General features: G+C 41.6%; 1 pseudogene; it reads right to left on the bottom strand.

Annotated features, from left to right (window-relative positions):
* Positions 1–5,539: 5,539 nt before the first annotated feature.
* LOC110297490 lies at positions 5,540–12,957 on the bottom strand (annotated as a pseudogene).
* Between the last annotated feature and the right edge of the window lie 2,461 nt (positions 12,958–15,418).

Genomic DNA, 15,418 nt, shown 5'->3' with positions numbered 1-15,418 from the left:
TTCACTCAAGAAAGCCTTGTGTGTAACAGCTTGAGAATAACAACAGGTGAGTATTGCTTATCCAAAATAGTTTGGACCAGAAGTGTTTCATACTTTGGCATTTCCTGTACTTTGAGGATACTTAGGCATGAATTTGATGATAGGATAATCTTAAACTTAAAGCTGGAAAATAATGAAATCTGAAGGTTTTTCAAGACACTTGAGATTCTGTGATATTTTGGATCTTAGATTGGGAATTCTCCTGTGCTTGCTTCATAGGCTGACTTGAAATATTCTGTAAGTCAGCACTGCTTGACAGAAGATACCCTGCTTTCCTAATGTCAGCAAAAGTACAAGGCCCAGGAGTATGAACTTCCTGGAGCTGCTGTGCACTTGATGCAATCCTGGCCTCAGTAGAGAGGCGTGGCAAGTGGAGCTAGAGGTCTCGGATAGAGGAGAACATGGACATGGTGATGCCAGCATTCCTCAGGTTGGTTGGTTATTTATTGTGTTTCTGTGTATGCGTGCGTGTGTTCAACATGCCGTGTATGTGGAGGTCAGAAGACACCTTACAGTAGTTACATCGTTCCTTCCATTATGTGAGTTTAGAACACTGAACTCACATTGTCAGACTTGAGAGCAAGCTCCTTTACTCACTGATCCATTTTGATAGCCATATTCTTCCACTTAATAGTGTCTTCCGAAGGCACAAGAGAATCAAAAGACTAACACTGGACATTACTTCTCTATATATATTTTGTTATGCCACACAATGCTGAGGTTAGAACCCAGATTTACTACTTGCTAGGCAACAGCTCTGCTACTGAGCTCTCCCAGAGTTCAATATTGGGCATTTCCGCTGAGGAAACCCTTTCCCATATTGCATAAATAAACACATAGGCAATAGAAATTTCAGGTCTTATCAAATTCATCCTCCTACTCAAGAGGTGGCACTGTACTATAATATTTTGAGTATCAGTAGAACCTATGACACATCACGTGTAGCTCAACAGCAGTTTTTTTTTTTAAGTGCGATTCCCTAGTCTTTCAACCTGTGAAAGTCACTCTTGAAGGATATTTTGATTCCATGTTGTATACAGTAGAGCTTCAATACATTCTCTTTACAAGGACAGGGTCTCACTCTAGGTCTGACTGTGCTGAAAATCATGTAGACCAGACTTCTCTTATACTCAAAGAGATCCACGTGCCTTCTCTTAAGTGCTGAGATTAAAGGTGTGAACCACTATAGCAGGTTGTCAGTAGGTTCTTTAAGTTAGCTGAACTGTCTTGCTGTGCGCTGACCCCCTTGAGTAAAGCTTGGTTGTGTGTGTGTGCGCATGTGCAGGAATTTGAGCCTGTTTTGATTGAGAGGGATTCTAGACCCTGGAGGGGTTTCCAGGGCCCTCTCTGTAGGCTGCATGGGCACTCACTCAGTTCACACTTGCACTCCCCTTTCTGAGAAATCCAGTCTCAGAGAAGTCGATGCTGGCTGCAGGCCTCAGATTTCCCTGTGCAGCTTCCCTGCTGGTTTATAACACTGGGAAGTGAGAGAGAAGTGAAAGTAGAGTTTGGCTGTATTCATGGTGTCCTAAGTACTGGTTGGAAGGATGAGACCAACCTTCCATTCAAGCCACCATGGACCTGGGGCTACTTACGCCTAGTTCTGTGAAGAAGAGAGTCACTCAACATAGCTGCTTACAACAGTGTAAAAGGCATGTGCTTTCTGAGAGGTGGAAGTACTTTTAGCTTCTCCTGCCTCATCTGTCCTTTAATGTGCAGCATTCAGCTTAAAACTTTAAAAACAGTATAGAGGAATGTGTGCAAAAGAAATGTAGAAGGAAAATATGCAGAAGCAAGAAACTGCAGATGAGACCAGGAGAGAATAGACCCATCAGACACAGGAAACTGCAGGTGAGACCAGGAGAGGGCAGAGCTGTGGATGTTCCAGATGCCTGACCTGGAAGAAAGAGCGGTAAGATATTATGACAAATGCATAAAATAGATTAGAGGAAAAAAGTTGGACTGAATAAATGAACACTCTATACACAAAATATGCTAAGGACTGCTTCTTGTCCTCAATAGTGGCTGAGTGTGAAAAGTTAACACAGTAATAATTACCAAGAATAAATCCACCCCAAGATCACCGACACACTAGCAGCTTACACGTGCTAGGCAAGTGTTCTGCAACTGAGCTAAATATGTAGCTTCTTTTTGTATTTTATTTTGAGCCCAGGGTAGGTTGCCCAGGCTACCCTTGAAGTTGTCATCTGCCTACCTCAACTTCTCAAGGATATGAGATAACAGGTTTGCAACACCAGGAATAGCAACAATTATCTTGTGCCTGCTCTGAGGTCTCTCCCTGGCTATCTTGGACATGGATGTTGCCAACTTGGAAAAATACAACCACAGCATCAGGGGGGTCTTCAGAGTGATACTTTAGTTGCCCACTAGATGGCAGTGGAGTGTCATGAATGAAACAGGGCTAGCGCCTTCCAGAGTCAGGTTTACCCAGTACTTGTGAGGACCACAGCTGGTTCTTGTGAGTAGGATCTGGGAACATTCAGGATCAGAGTTATTTTTCTGTTAACATTGTGATTTAACATCTCAATAGAGACAGGTGGCTTCAAGGAGATAGAAGGAGAAGAAGCACAGTTTCAGATGGCATTAATGCATTGGTGGATGCTCTAGGCGTGGAAAGACAGGAGACCATCCATTCCAGAGACTAAGATGCACAGGTAGATTGTAGTGAGTCCAATACAGGGTTGCACTGATGAATGCAAGGGGGTTGACTTGTCACTCTGGCTTTCTTTTTTTCTTTTTGAAGGTAACCTTTGTCCCATTTCCACGAAAGAATTTTCTATGCAGTGACTTTACTATTGCCATGGAGAGACACTCATATCTCCAGTGTGTCTGCCTTGAACACCATGTGTGTTCACCATTGAGCACTGTGTATGACCATGAGCTAATGAATTTAAGGTGCAAGTGTCCTTTCCCTGTAACAGGCAGAGAGGTCAGACAGAGGGAGCTGAAGTCATTTAGGGACATTGCTACCAACTGAGACAATTTATCTATTTTGGCACTTAATGTCTGTATGATGGCATTTCTTGTTGCCATTTAGGCTGGGATTACAATTTTCCCTCATCACCATGGGAGACAAGTTCTTGTGACAGGAGATTAAGGCAGGAATGATGTCTGAGCCCACAGTGCTAATGCAGGGGGCTGTGTTCATACAGCAGTGACTGAGCATCTGACCTATGCTCTGGTGGCTTCCTAAGCGGTGTTCTCCAGGGAACACCATACAATACCAGATTCCCTGTCATTCTAGTGCTGTGAAAAATAAGCTATTGTTCCAAGGAACTGCAGGACACAACATCCAGACATGACAGAGGAGAGTCTTTCCATCAGGCAGAGTTACCAGGCTTTCTTCAGGGTCATATTCTGAAAGCAAATGTATCTGGAGAGGGTAATTTAACCCTGCCATGTCACTAGAAAAATCTGTAACCTGTGTCACTGAAGAGTTGGGATGTCAAGGGGAACAAGGGAGTCTGTAAAGATCAAAAATTGGTGGAATTATTCACACTAACTCCATACACTGGTTCTACTTTCCTCCTCCTAACTATACATAAGCTACAATACCCTCTGACTAGGTCAGTGCATGGGGGCTTGACTTATCTCAGCTGGATATAACTAGGGACAAGTTGTTTGTTTCCTTTCATTTTGGCAATGGTGCCAGTGGACTGGACTCTGCCCAGCAAGGGTGTTCTTAAAGGGATGTAGGAAGGCAGTGTGGGAGGATACACAGTGCAGGGAGCTCACCCCTTCTTACCACCTCCCTGAAATGTCCTCTTTCACTTGCCAGGCTGAGGCAGGCCTGCTGAGTTCTGTCTGCTCTTGGCTGAGTTCTCTGTTCCAAGCACAGTACTTTTCAGAGTGTTTCCCTCCCTTCCCTGAAGATGCACGCACTCTCTTCTGGAGTCACATAGTACACACGAATTTCTCACTGTTCTTTCAAGGTGATCCACTGTTATTGCTGAATATCAAGTAGAGAACCAGCCTCAAGGGGTACGAGTGCTGCACAAAAATTCATTCTGATGGTCAGAGAGGCTGTTCTCTTTAATTAGATAACTGATGAGTACCATTGAGTAGAAAACGTTATGCTTTGCTGACTATATTCCTGGTTTTCAATGGGTGATACTATTTTTTAGTATATGAGCTCTGCGCTGGGCACTATTAGGAAGGGATAAAGCTGTGTGATGGATCACAGTGTGAAATCTAAGGCAGAGACATCGTTAACAGGTGTCCAGGAGATTTTTCTTTTACCTATCTAGTTAACAGATATTGAAGTGGGCACTCATCCCTGGTAGTTCCTTCCTGAACACTGATGTTTAAAAATTGCTCCCCTGCTGAGGACCAGCCTCAGTCATTTTGGGGGTATCAAGTTGGATCAGTGTGACATCATAGTTTCAGGCAACGATGCAGGTGCACGTTGACAGGGGACTTATTGTTCTGAAGCTGTGCTTGGAGACAGCTTTCAGGTTTTCTCTCTGAGTTCACCTCAGTCTTTTATTGATGACACACTTCCTTGTTATAAAATAATACACAATCAAAAGGCTTTTAAAATACTTTTCTCCAAAAATCCCTATGTAAATATGTCACCAGAAAGCACAGTGCATACATAAATGCACAGTTCAGTGTCTGCAAAAGCAAGTTGTACATTAACTTTAACTCTCAGAAAAGCCTGCAAATCATAGATCATCTGGGCATAAACTTGCCATTACGGCACTGGCATGAAAACAGAAAGGTGCTAAACAGGTCAGAGAAATATTCATATTTTTAGCATGTCTAAATTTGCTAAATCTCTCTTGCCAGTTTGTTAAGCTCATCCAAAGATCTATTTGTACAGTGCTTGTCAAACTCTTTTCCACGTGAAATGTTAATTCCTCTGGCGGCTTCCCCCAGGGCTTCCTCACAAGACTGAATTCAATCTCTTAGAACTTGTACCCTAATTTCCTTAGGCATGGGATGCCAGGGGTTCAAATCAGTGTGTTTTGGTCTTTCCAGGAAAGTCAGTTCCCTAATCCTACAGCCCTCTTGCAGGGTCTAAACCCCCCCCCTTTTTTTTTTTTTTTTTNACTCACTCTGTAGACCAGGCTGGCCTCGAACTCAGAAATCCGCCTGCCTCTGCCTCCCGAGTGCTGGGATTAAAGGCGTGCGCCACCACGCCCGGCTCGGGTCTAAACCCTTTTATCCATCTATCATACATATATCTTTCCATTTTCCCCAATATTTATGGATCAAACTTTCTGTTATTAGAAATCACTCCTTGTTGGGGTTCCACCATTGCTCACTAATTCAGGAGACCCAGCTATTCCTTCTTCTATCTTATGCCTTGCAATTTCTATGGACATCCCTCTCCTTAGTGACAAGGGCCAATGTTCATCTTCTTTCATTTTTGATGTTCAGTTTTCTAAACTACTAAAGCTTCAGATTTCTTAAAAAAACATTTCCTGCTTCAGATATTTCCTGGAAACTATACAATCATCATGAATAGGCTGAAATTTCACAGAGAACAGTTAACACAGTCAGCCTCAGCATCTAGGGCTGCTTGTCCCGATATGCCTGGGTTGACTGCTTGAATGGCCAGCACCAAATAAGTCTGTTCTTTATAGACGTCAGAGCCATTTCCTTCTCTCATACCACCCTCAATCCCTTTCCCAGAAATTTTTACCAGAGTTGTATTTGAGGACAAATATGTTAAAGAAAAAGGCAAAACAAACAAACATACAAGACAGAGCAACACAGTCTTTCACCAGAAAGACAGAGATGCATTATTCAGGTTGACGGTGCTCCAGCAGCTAACACTGTGCCATGCAGTCGCATTTGCAACCATGCCATACCTGACATTCCCCAATGACACATGAATGCCCATTTATGTTCTTTGGGCTGTAGTGACAAGAAAATGACAGCAGAGCTGATAGTGGTCACTGCCCCTTCTGTTTCACATGGAAGCCACCCCTCCCAACACCCAGTGTGCCTTTTCTTTCTCAAGCCCTACATTTTGTCCTCATTGTGAGGAAAAAAAATGTTGAGAGGTGACAATTGAATTGAAGTATCAAGTATACAAAGTCAGAAAAATTTCAACATTAAAGGAAGCAACAGGGTTTTAGTCTGTTTTAGTCTCTCTCTCTCTCTCTTTCTCTCTCTCTTTCTCTTTCTCTCTCTCCTTCTCTCTCTTGTCTAAGAGCGGCTTGAGGAATTGTAGCTTTCATGAGAAATATTTATAGGTTGAAGGGTTACGTGGAATGTTTTGACAGCTGCTTGGGACGTGGATGGCAATGCTGAATGTTCAGGTGCAATGACCTGGTCTTACATGGCCCTCTAAGCCCCATGTTAAAGGCTTCTTGGGAGGGCACTGTTGGGGGGAATGGCCTATGAGGTAAGCATTGCCTTCTGTCTCTGCCACTTGGCACACCTATCATAAACCCAAAGTGCAGGGCCACCTCACCTGGAAATAGAACCTTCAGAATATTAAGCTAGAAAATGATCTTCTCACAGTAGATTTCTGTCCCTTACAGAGTATAATACTCAAATACAAATGCACCTAAGATTTTAATATAATAATTGAAACTGTTGAAGAAAAAAATCGAAGGAAGCTCTTCAAATACAGAGCAAAGCAAAGACTGAAAGGACCTCCTGCATTCAGGAGATGATGCCAGCCATTAACAAATGGAGTCTCATGAACTCAAAAAGGTTCTGCCAGCCAAGAGAAATAGTGAGTGAAGTGGCTGGCCACAGAATGGAAGAAAGACGATATACTGTTACATCTGATAGAGAGGATTAATATCTAGAGTGGAGGGAACTAAAAAAGTAACAAACAATAACCGAATTAGTACCTGGGTTCACCAATTAAAAGCTTGTTCAAAAAAGATGAAAATCACCTGACCAAAATAAAATGAAAAGCATGTTCAACCTCACTGTTCATCAAAGAAGTACAAATAAAGGCTAAATTGAGATTCATTTTTCCCAAGTCAGAATGGCACTACTTAAATTAACACATGACAAACTCTGTCAAGAAAATAAACTGCAGAAAACCTCTTGCATCACTGCTGAGGATATAAGCTTTTTCTTCATGTATTGATGTTCAAACAAGTCCTCAGACATTTACATACCTGATTCCATGCTGGACCTCATGTGAACCTTAGAACCTGGCAGATAGGCCCCTCAACACGTGCAAAATGGCAGCAAAGACCTAACCTATGAAACACCTAGTCCACAGTTCCAGGATCCAGGAAATTACCTGAATGTGCCAGCCTTGCCGTTTGGCTTCTAAAGCTCAGCTCTTTATAACTGTTCTAGCTAACTGAAGTGTCACTCATGATATAGCTGTTGTACTTAAAAGTCTAAAGACAGTGAGATTCAGTGCTGCACCATTTGCACAGGTTCCTGATGCAGCAGCTGGTTAGTAGTATAGTTTTTATTCACCTTTAAGAGACACCATGTGTTTACATTGCTATTATTACCACACAGTAGAATCATAATCATGGTTCTTCAAACAACTAAAATTGAATCTACCATTTGACCTAGGTAATACCATGCCTGGGTATTTATTTACAAAAAGGATTTTAATTCACTATATTAGAGACATATTTGCCTGTCAGTTTTGATTGTAGCACACTTGTACTTGGCTCTCATGTTGCATAGCCAGAATCTATTCACGGTTTTCTAGAGGAACAGAACTGATAGCATGAATCTGTCTGTCTGTCTGTCTGTCTGTCTGTCTGTCTGTCTGTCTATAGAAAGGAGGATGATTAGATTGGACTACCAGGCTACGGCTTAGCTCGTCCAAAAATGGCTGTCTAGCACCAGACATTCCAAGAGTCCAGTAGTTGTTCAATCCATGAGGCTGTCTCAGCTGGTCTCTGGTATACTCTGTCTAGATTCCCAAAGAGATGGTCTCTAATATCAGTGAAGGAATGGACTTGCCAGCAAGAGCAAGGGAGAGCAACCAAAGAGCATAGTGCTCTCTTCTTCCACATTCTTTATATAGGCTGCCACCAGATGGGTTAGCCCAAATTAAAGGCAGACCTTCCTACCTAAAAAGATCCAGATTAATGTTGGCTATTTCTACTTCAAATAATTTAATATATTTTCATTTAAAAAATCCCTCACTGGTGTATCCAATAAATTAGATTTTAGTTAATTCCAGGTGTAGCCTGGTTGACACCAAAAATAGCCATTGCAACAGTTCACTGCAGCTACGTTAGGGAAATAGCATGTGTGTCAACAACATAGAAGGGGAGAAAGAAAATGGGATGTGTAAACATAATGGGAAATTATTTTTTCATAAAAATATAACTATGCTGTTTACAGGAAAACAAAACAGTGGAGATTATCATATGAATTAACCTGGTTCAAGTTAACTATATTTTCCTTTTTAAATGGGTCCTTGATTATAGTTGAGAAATGAAATCCTGGTTGTATGTGTTTTGTGAACTTGAACAGAAATCTTTGTAGCAGAAAAATGATTAATAAGGGCTGTGATGAGTGGTAAGAAATATGCATATCTATGAAAATGGAGGGAAAGTGTGCTCAGTATGTATTTCAAGATATAGCATGTCCAGTGAATGAAAAACTTAAGAATAATTTTAAAACAAGTATAGCATATTTTCAATTGATTTACTCTTAAGTATATTTCTTAAGTTCTATTTTCATATATAATAGGATAAAATTAAATTATCAGTTAACAGAAACACCAGAATACAATTATATTAGCCACAAATAAAATAACCAACTTAACAGTTTTTAGGTAGTTTACTAACTAATCAACTATATGTGGATATATTTTGTCTATCATTCTATAAATACTATAATCTTCTATATTCCTAAACTTGTACTTATTTATATATATTCATATTTATATATGGATTTGCATAAATCAGTGATTATTTCTTTCCTTTTCCACACTGACAGCACTTTCTTGCAAAGACCTAGCCAGCTCTTACCTTGCATAGCCATAATATTGAGAAATTTCCATATCCTTCTCCTTCTGTAGTGTGCAGTCCTCATGGCTGGTGTGGCTGGGCCTGGCCTAGGATCTTTGTGACTAATGAACGTTCAGAGACCCCTGAAAGAGGAGATACCCGTTTTCTTCTCTCTCTTCTTCCCCAGTGGGTGAAAGACCTGCATGGAATCCAGCATATGCTTGCCAAGGGGGATTTGAGGCTTTTTAAAGTTGTTGTGGCTGAGCTCAGGTGGATGTTGGTCTTGGGGATGGTGGGCTTCTCTTCTGTTTTGACTCTGTTCCTTGACTGCTTAAATTTCTTTGTTTTCTTGGAGTTGTTATCTGGTCCTCTTGGTCTTTCTTGCCCCTTTCCTCTAACTCTACTGTGCCTTCCAGGTGTTTCTTTGGGAACTTTACCTTTCAGGTGTATTGTGATGTTGTCGATAGCCATCTCACCTGCCCTAAATCCCACAGCCCCTTCTCCATTCCCCAATCCTCGTAATGGATTTTGACCTGAGGGGCTCCATCAAGCAGCTTAGAGGCTTTAAGGCTTTCCTCACTTTGCCAGAGTGACAACTAATGAGTCTCCAGTTTTCATGGCACTGATTCTGGTCTATGTCTGTGAGGGTATTGATGAGTTGGGAAATGTGAATATCTGCCTCCACTGTAGTGATGTCCTCAAATCGATGCTGAATCCCATCTTGTTCTGTATCTCCCCTACTTCTTGTAGATGCAGCCTGATGGCTCCCAAGCTGGCATTTCGAGAAACTGACTTTTAACTTAGGCTCCCAGTATCAGTGACCTTCAGCATGTCACAGTGTGCTGAAGGGAGATGTGATGGGTCTTGGTTTTCTTTAGTGCCCTCATAGGCATCCCATGGCATTGACATCTCAGCTTTCATCTCAAGCATGTTTTCATTCTCTCTTAAGTTCCAGACCTGGAGCTTAAGGCAAGGCCAAGATTTCCTAAGGACATTGGGTAGGGGCTGTTAATAACCTGTCCCCATTGACAGGTTAGGTCTTCATCTGGTAAACCTGGGAAAGGATGTTGGACTGTTCTAAACTCTGCAGCAGACAACAGTGTCTGGCTTGAAGGTGGCAATCCCCGGGACTTTCCCCTTTCCACATCTCAGAGTCATAGACAGTGAAGGAAGTCAGTGCCTGGACTGTGAGATGCTCCCCTACCACAATTCTTATAGCACCACAGCAGTCAGCACCTGCATCAATGGGAGGGCATTCCTATGAGCCCTGCTTGAGAAACATGGAAGCACCTCTGTTGGCAGACAGATGGTGACTGCTCTATATCTGCTGGCCATGCTATGTTAGGTTTTCTCAGATACTTTTGTGTTCTTTGGGTTTGTGTGGTGCATGGGGGCATAGCCTCCATGGTTAAGTTACAGAATTTTCTCGATATCTGCTCTTCATTGCCTTACTATTTGTCTTTGATACAGTACCTCTCATTTCCTAGAATGTTTACTATTAGGCAGGTTGTCTGGTCCATAATTTCCAGGATCTTACCTGCCAGTGCCAACTTCTTTCAGTTTAAGGCATTACTCACAAGGTCTGAATGCTTGACTTTTTATGTGTGTTTAGGCATCCACAGTTTGGTACTCCTGCAAGGCAGGCTTTTCAACAACTGAGGCTTTTCTCTAGCCCATGTTTCACAGATTCCTTATAAGTGATATGAAAACTGATTTAAGATATCTAAATATTTTGACTCAGGTGTGAATCAGTAGTAGAAAACTTTTCTATATGATCTTATGTCCTTGGTTTCCTCTGAAGTACCAAAACAAATGAACGAATAAAAGAAGATGAGCAGCTTTAGCCAACTGAACAATGGTACCTGGACTGCACCAGACACCCCTTGTAAAATTTGAAGTTTAAGAAAATTCCAGAACAGTCCTTGGGAATCTGGGAAAAGTACTTCTCCCAGGACAGATTCAGTGTGTTGGTGCATAGAACTGATTATCTTGGGTAATTAATTACATGCATGTCTTTTGTGTGCTCCATGGATATCATTTAATTCAGGATGCATACCTCTCACATTAACCTTTCTCATGACAGAGTCTGAAGGTAGGGATGGAAAGCCAGAGCTGGACCTAACCTGTTAAGACTCTCATTCTACCCTTGTGTCTACTATTGAAAGACTTCATTCTCCTAAAAATGCTTATCCCACTCCTTCTTTCTTGGCTCTGTACTTACTGGGAAGACTGGTGTCTGGCATAGCTTAAGCAGATGCAGAATAGGAGAAGACAGATGTGGGGAGTGGCATTTGGATATTCCTTGCCTTAATTACCTTTAGCACCATCACCATCTCTGGTTGTGGAGTAGAGGTCTGACTCACAGGGTAGGGGACAGAGCCACAGACCTGCAGCCACTGGCACTGTCTGAGTTCTCCAGCTATCAGAGGGCCCAGAACTTTGTGCTCATAGTAATAAACCTGGCTTCCTTCCTGGTAGGAAGGTGCCAGTTCAGTGTCCTTTGCACCGGTCATGGTGTAGCCTGGATGAAGCTCGCTGACAGCGTTTGATAAAAAGGGAATATGGTATAGTGATCTAACATTTTATGACACTGGGATGTCACAGACAGGGAGGAGAGTACAGTGTCCTGGTCACATTGAATTCCAGAAGTGTGTTTTCTCATGTCTGTGCTTTTTGTAAGATCCCACTTGGGAGTGCCTGCATAGGAGAGTGCTAAGAAGGAGTTCTGTCCATAGTCAGTCAGCATTGTTTAATGGCTGTGCCAACATGTAGAATGAGCTAGGCACCGTCAGTGATCAGTGGGAGAAGAGTGCTTGTGGCTGATGGCAGGAGCCATGCTGAACTCACAACTGGGATGGAGACCCTGGTGAAGATTCACACTTTCCTGCTGTGTGCATGGAGTTGCTCAGCACAGGAATGGGGAACTGCATGGCACTTTCTATTGCAAAGAAAGGTGTGCTTTAGAAATTCTCTATAGGTAGGAAGAGGGCAGTAGGAAATGGTGAGATTGATGCTTTCTATCTTCCTGTGGGGAGTAGTGCTATCTCCAGTTTGTACTGTCTGGGATTGTCTGAGACTATTTTTCAGTTTTTTCCTATTTTCTGGAATAGGTGATGAGTATTTTTTTTCTTTTTTTCTTTTTTTTTTGGTTTTTCGAGACAGGGTTTCTCCGTATAGCCCTGGCTGTCCTGGAACTCACTTTGTAGACCAGGCTGGCCTTGAACTCAGAAATCTGCCTGCCTCTGCCCCCCAAGTGCTGGGATTAAAGGCGTGTGCCACCACGCCCGGCCTGGTGATGAGTATTAATGTTAGGTCTTCTTTGAAAGTCTGGAGTAATTCTGCACTAAAACCATCTGGGCCTCAACTTTTTGTGATTAGGAGACTTTTATTGACTGCTTCTATTATTGTCGGCATTATAAGACTGTTCAGATTGTTTACCTGGTCTTAATTTAACTCTGGTAAGTGGAATCATTCCAGAAATTGTCCATTTTATTTAGATTTTCCAGTTTTGTGGAGGACAGGTTTTGAGAAAGACATAGTGATACTTTGGATTTCCTAAGTCTCTGTTGATATGGTCTCCCCTTTGGATTTTGTTAATTTGGTTATTGTCTCTCTGCCTTTTAGTTAGTTTGGCTAATGGTTTGTTCATTTGCTGTATTTCTCAAGGATCCAGCTGTTTGTTTTGTTGCTTCTTTGAATTGTTGTTTTTGTGTCTAATATATTGATTTAAACCCCGAGTTTGATTGTTTTGTGCTATCTACTCCTCTTGCCTGTGATTGATTCATTTTGAACTATGGCATTCAGGTTTGCTATTATGAGATCTCTCCAGTTTATTTTTTCCAGCTCCAGCTCTTGTATGCCCTTTGAACCACTAGGTCAGTCCCTGGGAGCCCCAAAGGGTCCAAGTAATTGACTTTGTTGGTCTTCTTACTGAGTCCATATGCCCTTTGGATTCCTCCATCCCTTCCACAACCAACTCTTTCACAAGATTTCCCATGCTCCCTCTAACGTTTGGCTGTTGGGTTTTGTGTCTGTTCCATCAACTGATGAGTGGACTCTCTAATGAGGCAGTTATGCTAGGTTATTCTCTGCAAGCATAGCACAGTATTATTTTTTTGCATTTTTATTTCTTTGTTTTATTTTTTTAATTGCTAAAGTTATTTTTTATTGGATATTTTCTTTATTTACATTTCAAATGTTATGCCCTTTCCCGGTTTCCCTTCGTCCTGGAAACACCCTATCACATCGTCCCTTCCCCTGCTTCTATGAGGGTGTTCCTCCACCCACCTACCTCCTCACCCTAGATTCCTTTCCACTGGGGCATCTATCAAGCCTTCATAGGACAAAGGACCTCTCCTTCCATTTGCATGACAAAGCCATCCTCTGCTACATATGCAGCTGGACCCATGTGTACTTTTTGTTGTTGGCTTAGTCCCTGGGAGTTACTGGGTGTCTGGTTGGTTGATGTTGTTGTTCTTTCTGTGGGGTTGCAAAAGTCTTCAACTCCTACAGTCCCTTCTTTCTCTCCATTGGGGAATGGTTGTTCCTCATAGCATGGATTGCAAGTTGTTTCAATCATAGACTGGCCATTCCTCCACTCTCTGCTCCATCTTTGTCCCTATACTTTTTGTATGCAGGACAAATTCTGTGACAGATGTTTTGTCAGTGGGTTGGTATAATTGTCCTTTCACAGGTAGTCCTCCCTGCTACAAGTCTCTTTCACTTTGAGAGCACTTGGTGCTATAGCTTTCCTCTTGGTTATGTTGTGCCTTCATATTCATTGAATTTTAGGAACCTGTCAATGTTTTCTTTACTTCTTCCTGTCCCAGTGGTCACTGAATAGAACGTTGTTCAGTTTCCATGAGTTTGTAGGCTTTCAACTCTTTTTTTTCTTGTTGAAGCCCAGCTTTAGTCCATGGTGATTTAATATGATATAAGGGATTATTTCAATCTTCTTTATCTGTTGACAAAGGCTTGCTTTATGACTAAGTATGTTGTCAGTTTTGGAGAAGGATCCATGAGGTGCTGAGAATAAGGTACATTGTTTTGTACTGGGGTAAAATGTTCTATAAATATCTGTTAGGTCCACATGATCATAACCTTTTACCTTCATTATTCTCTGTTGACTTTGTTTTCATGATAACCTGTTAATTGTTAAGAGTGGGGTGATGAAGAAACTATTAATATGTGGTGGTGTGATTTTAAGCTACTTTCTACAAGCACTTGTTGGCATCCACAACAGTGTCTGAGTTTGGTGACTGTATATGAGATGGATCCCCAGGTGGGGCAGTCTATGGATGGTCTTTCCTTTAGTTTCTGCTCCACACATTGTCTCTTTACCTCTTCCCATTGGTATTTTGTTCACCTCTTCTAAGAAGGACTGAAGTATCCACATTTTGTTCTTTCTTCTTCTTGAACTTCATGTGGTCTCTGAATTGTATCTTGGGTATTCCGAGCTTCTGGGCTAATACCATTTATCAGAAAGTGCATACTATTTGTGTTCTTTTGTGATTGGGTTACCTCACTTAGGATGATGTTTTCTGGTTCCATTCACTTTCCTGAGAACTTCATCAATTGGTTGTTTTTAATAGCTGAGTAGAACTCCATTGTGTAAATGTACCATATTTTCTGTATCCATTCCTCTGTTGTGGGACATCTTGGTTCTTTCCAGCTTCTGGCTGCTATGAACATAGTGGAACATGTTTCTTTATTACACATTGCAGCATCTTCTGGGTGTATGNCTAGGAGTGGTATAGTTGGGTCCTCAGGTAGTACTATGTCCAATTTTCTGAGAAAACACCAGACTAATTTCCAGACTGGTTTTACTAGCTTGCAATCCCACCAGCAATAGAGGAGTGTTCTTCTTTCTCCACATCCTCGCCAGTATCTGCTGTCACCTGAGGTTTTTATCTTAGCCATTTTGACTCGTGTGAGGTGGAATCTCAGGGTTGTTTTGATTTGCATTTCCCTGATCACTAAGGACTTTAAACATTTCTTTAAGTGTCTCTCAGCCATNCGAGATTCCTGTTGTGAATTCTCTGTTTAGTTCTATGCCCCATTTTTTTTTTTTTGATTGGTTTGTTTGGTTTTTTGGACGGATTAGATTCTTGAATTCTTTATATATTTTGAATATTAACCCTCTATCAGATGTGAGAATAGTGAAGATTTTCCCCCAATCTATAAGTTGCCAATTTGTCCTATTAACTATGTCCTTTGCCTCACAGAAGCTTTTCAGTATCATGATTTCCCATGTATCAATTCTTGATCTTAGAGCATGAGCCTTTGGAGTTCTGTTTAGGAAATTTCCCCCTGTGCCAATGACTTTGAGCTTCTTTCCCACTTCCTCTTCTATTAGATCCAGTGTATCTGGTTTTATGTTGAGGTCCTTGATCCTTGGACTCAAGCTTTGTACAAGGTGACAAATATGGATCTATTTTTATTTTTTTTATGTATCAACT

Source organism: Mus caroli, chromosome 7 (assembly GCF_900094665.2).
Source record: "Mus caroli chromosome 7, CAROLI_EIJ_v1.1, whole genome shotgun sequence".
In the NCBI taxonomy this organism is placed as follows: domain Eukaryota; kingdom Metazoa; phylum Chordata; class Mammalia; order Rodentia; family Muridae; genus Mus; species Mus caroli.
The sequence above is the reverse complement of the archived record's forward strand: the minus strand, read 5'-3'. Positions and strand labels throughout refer to the sequence as shown.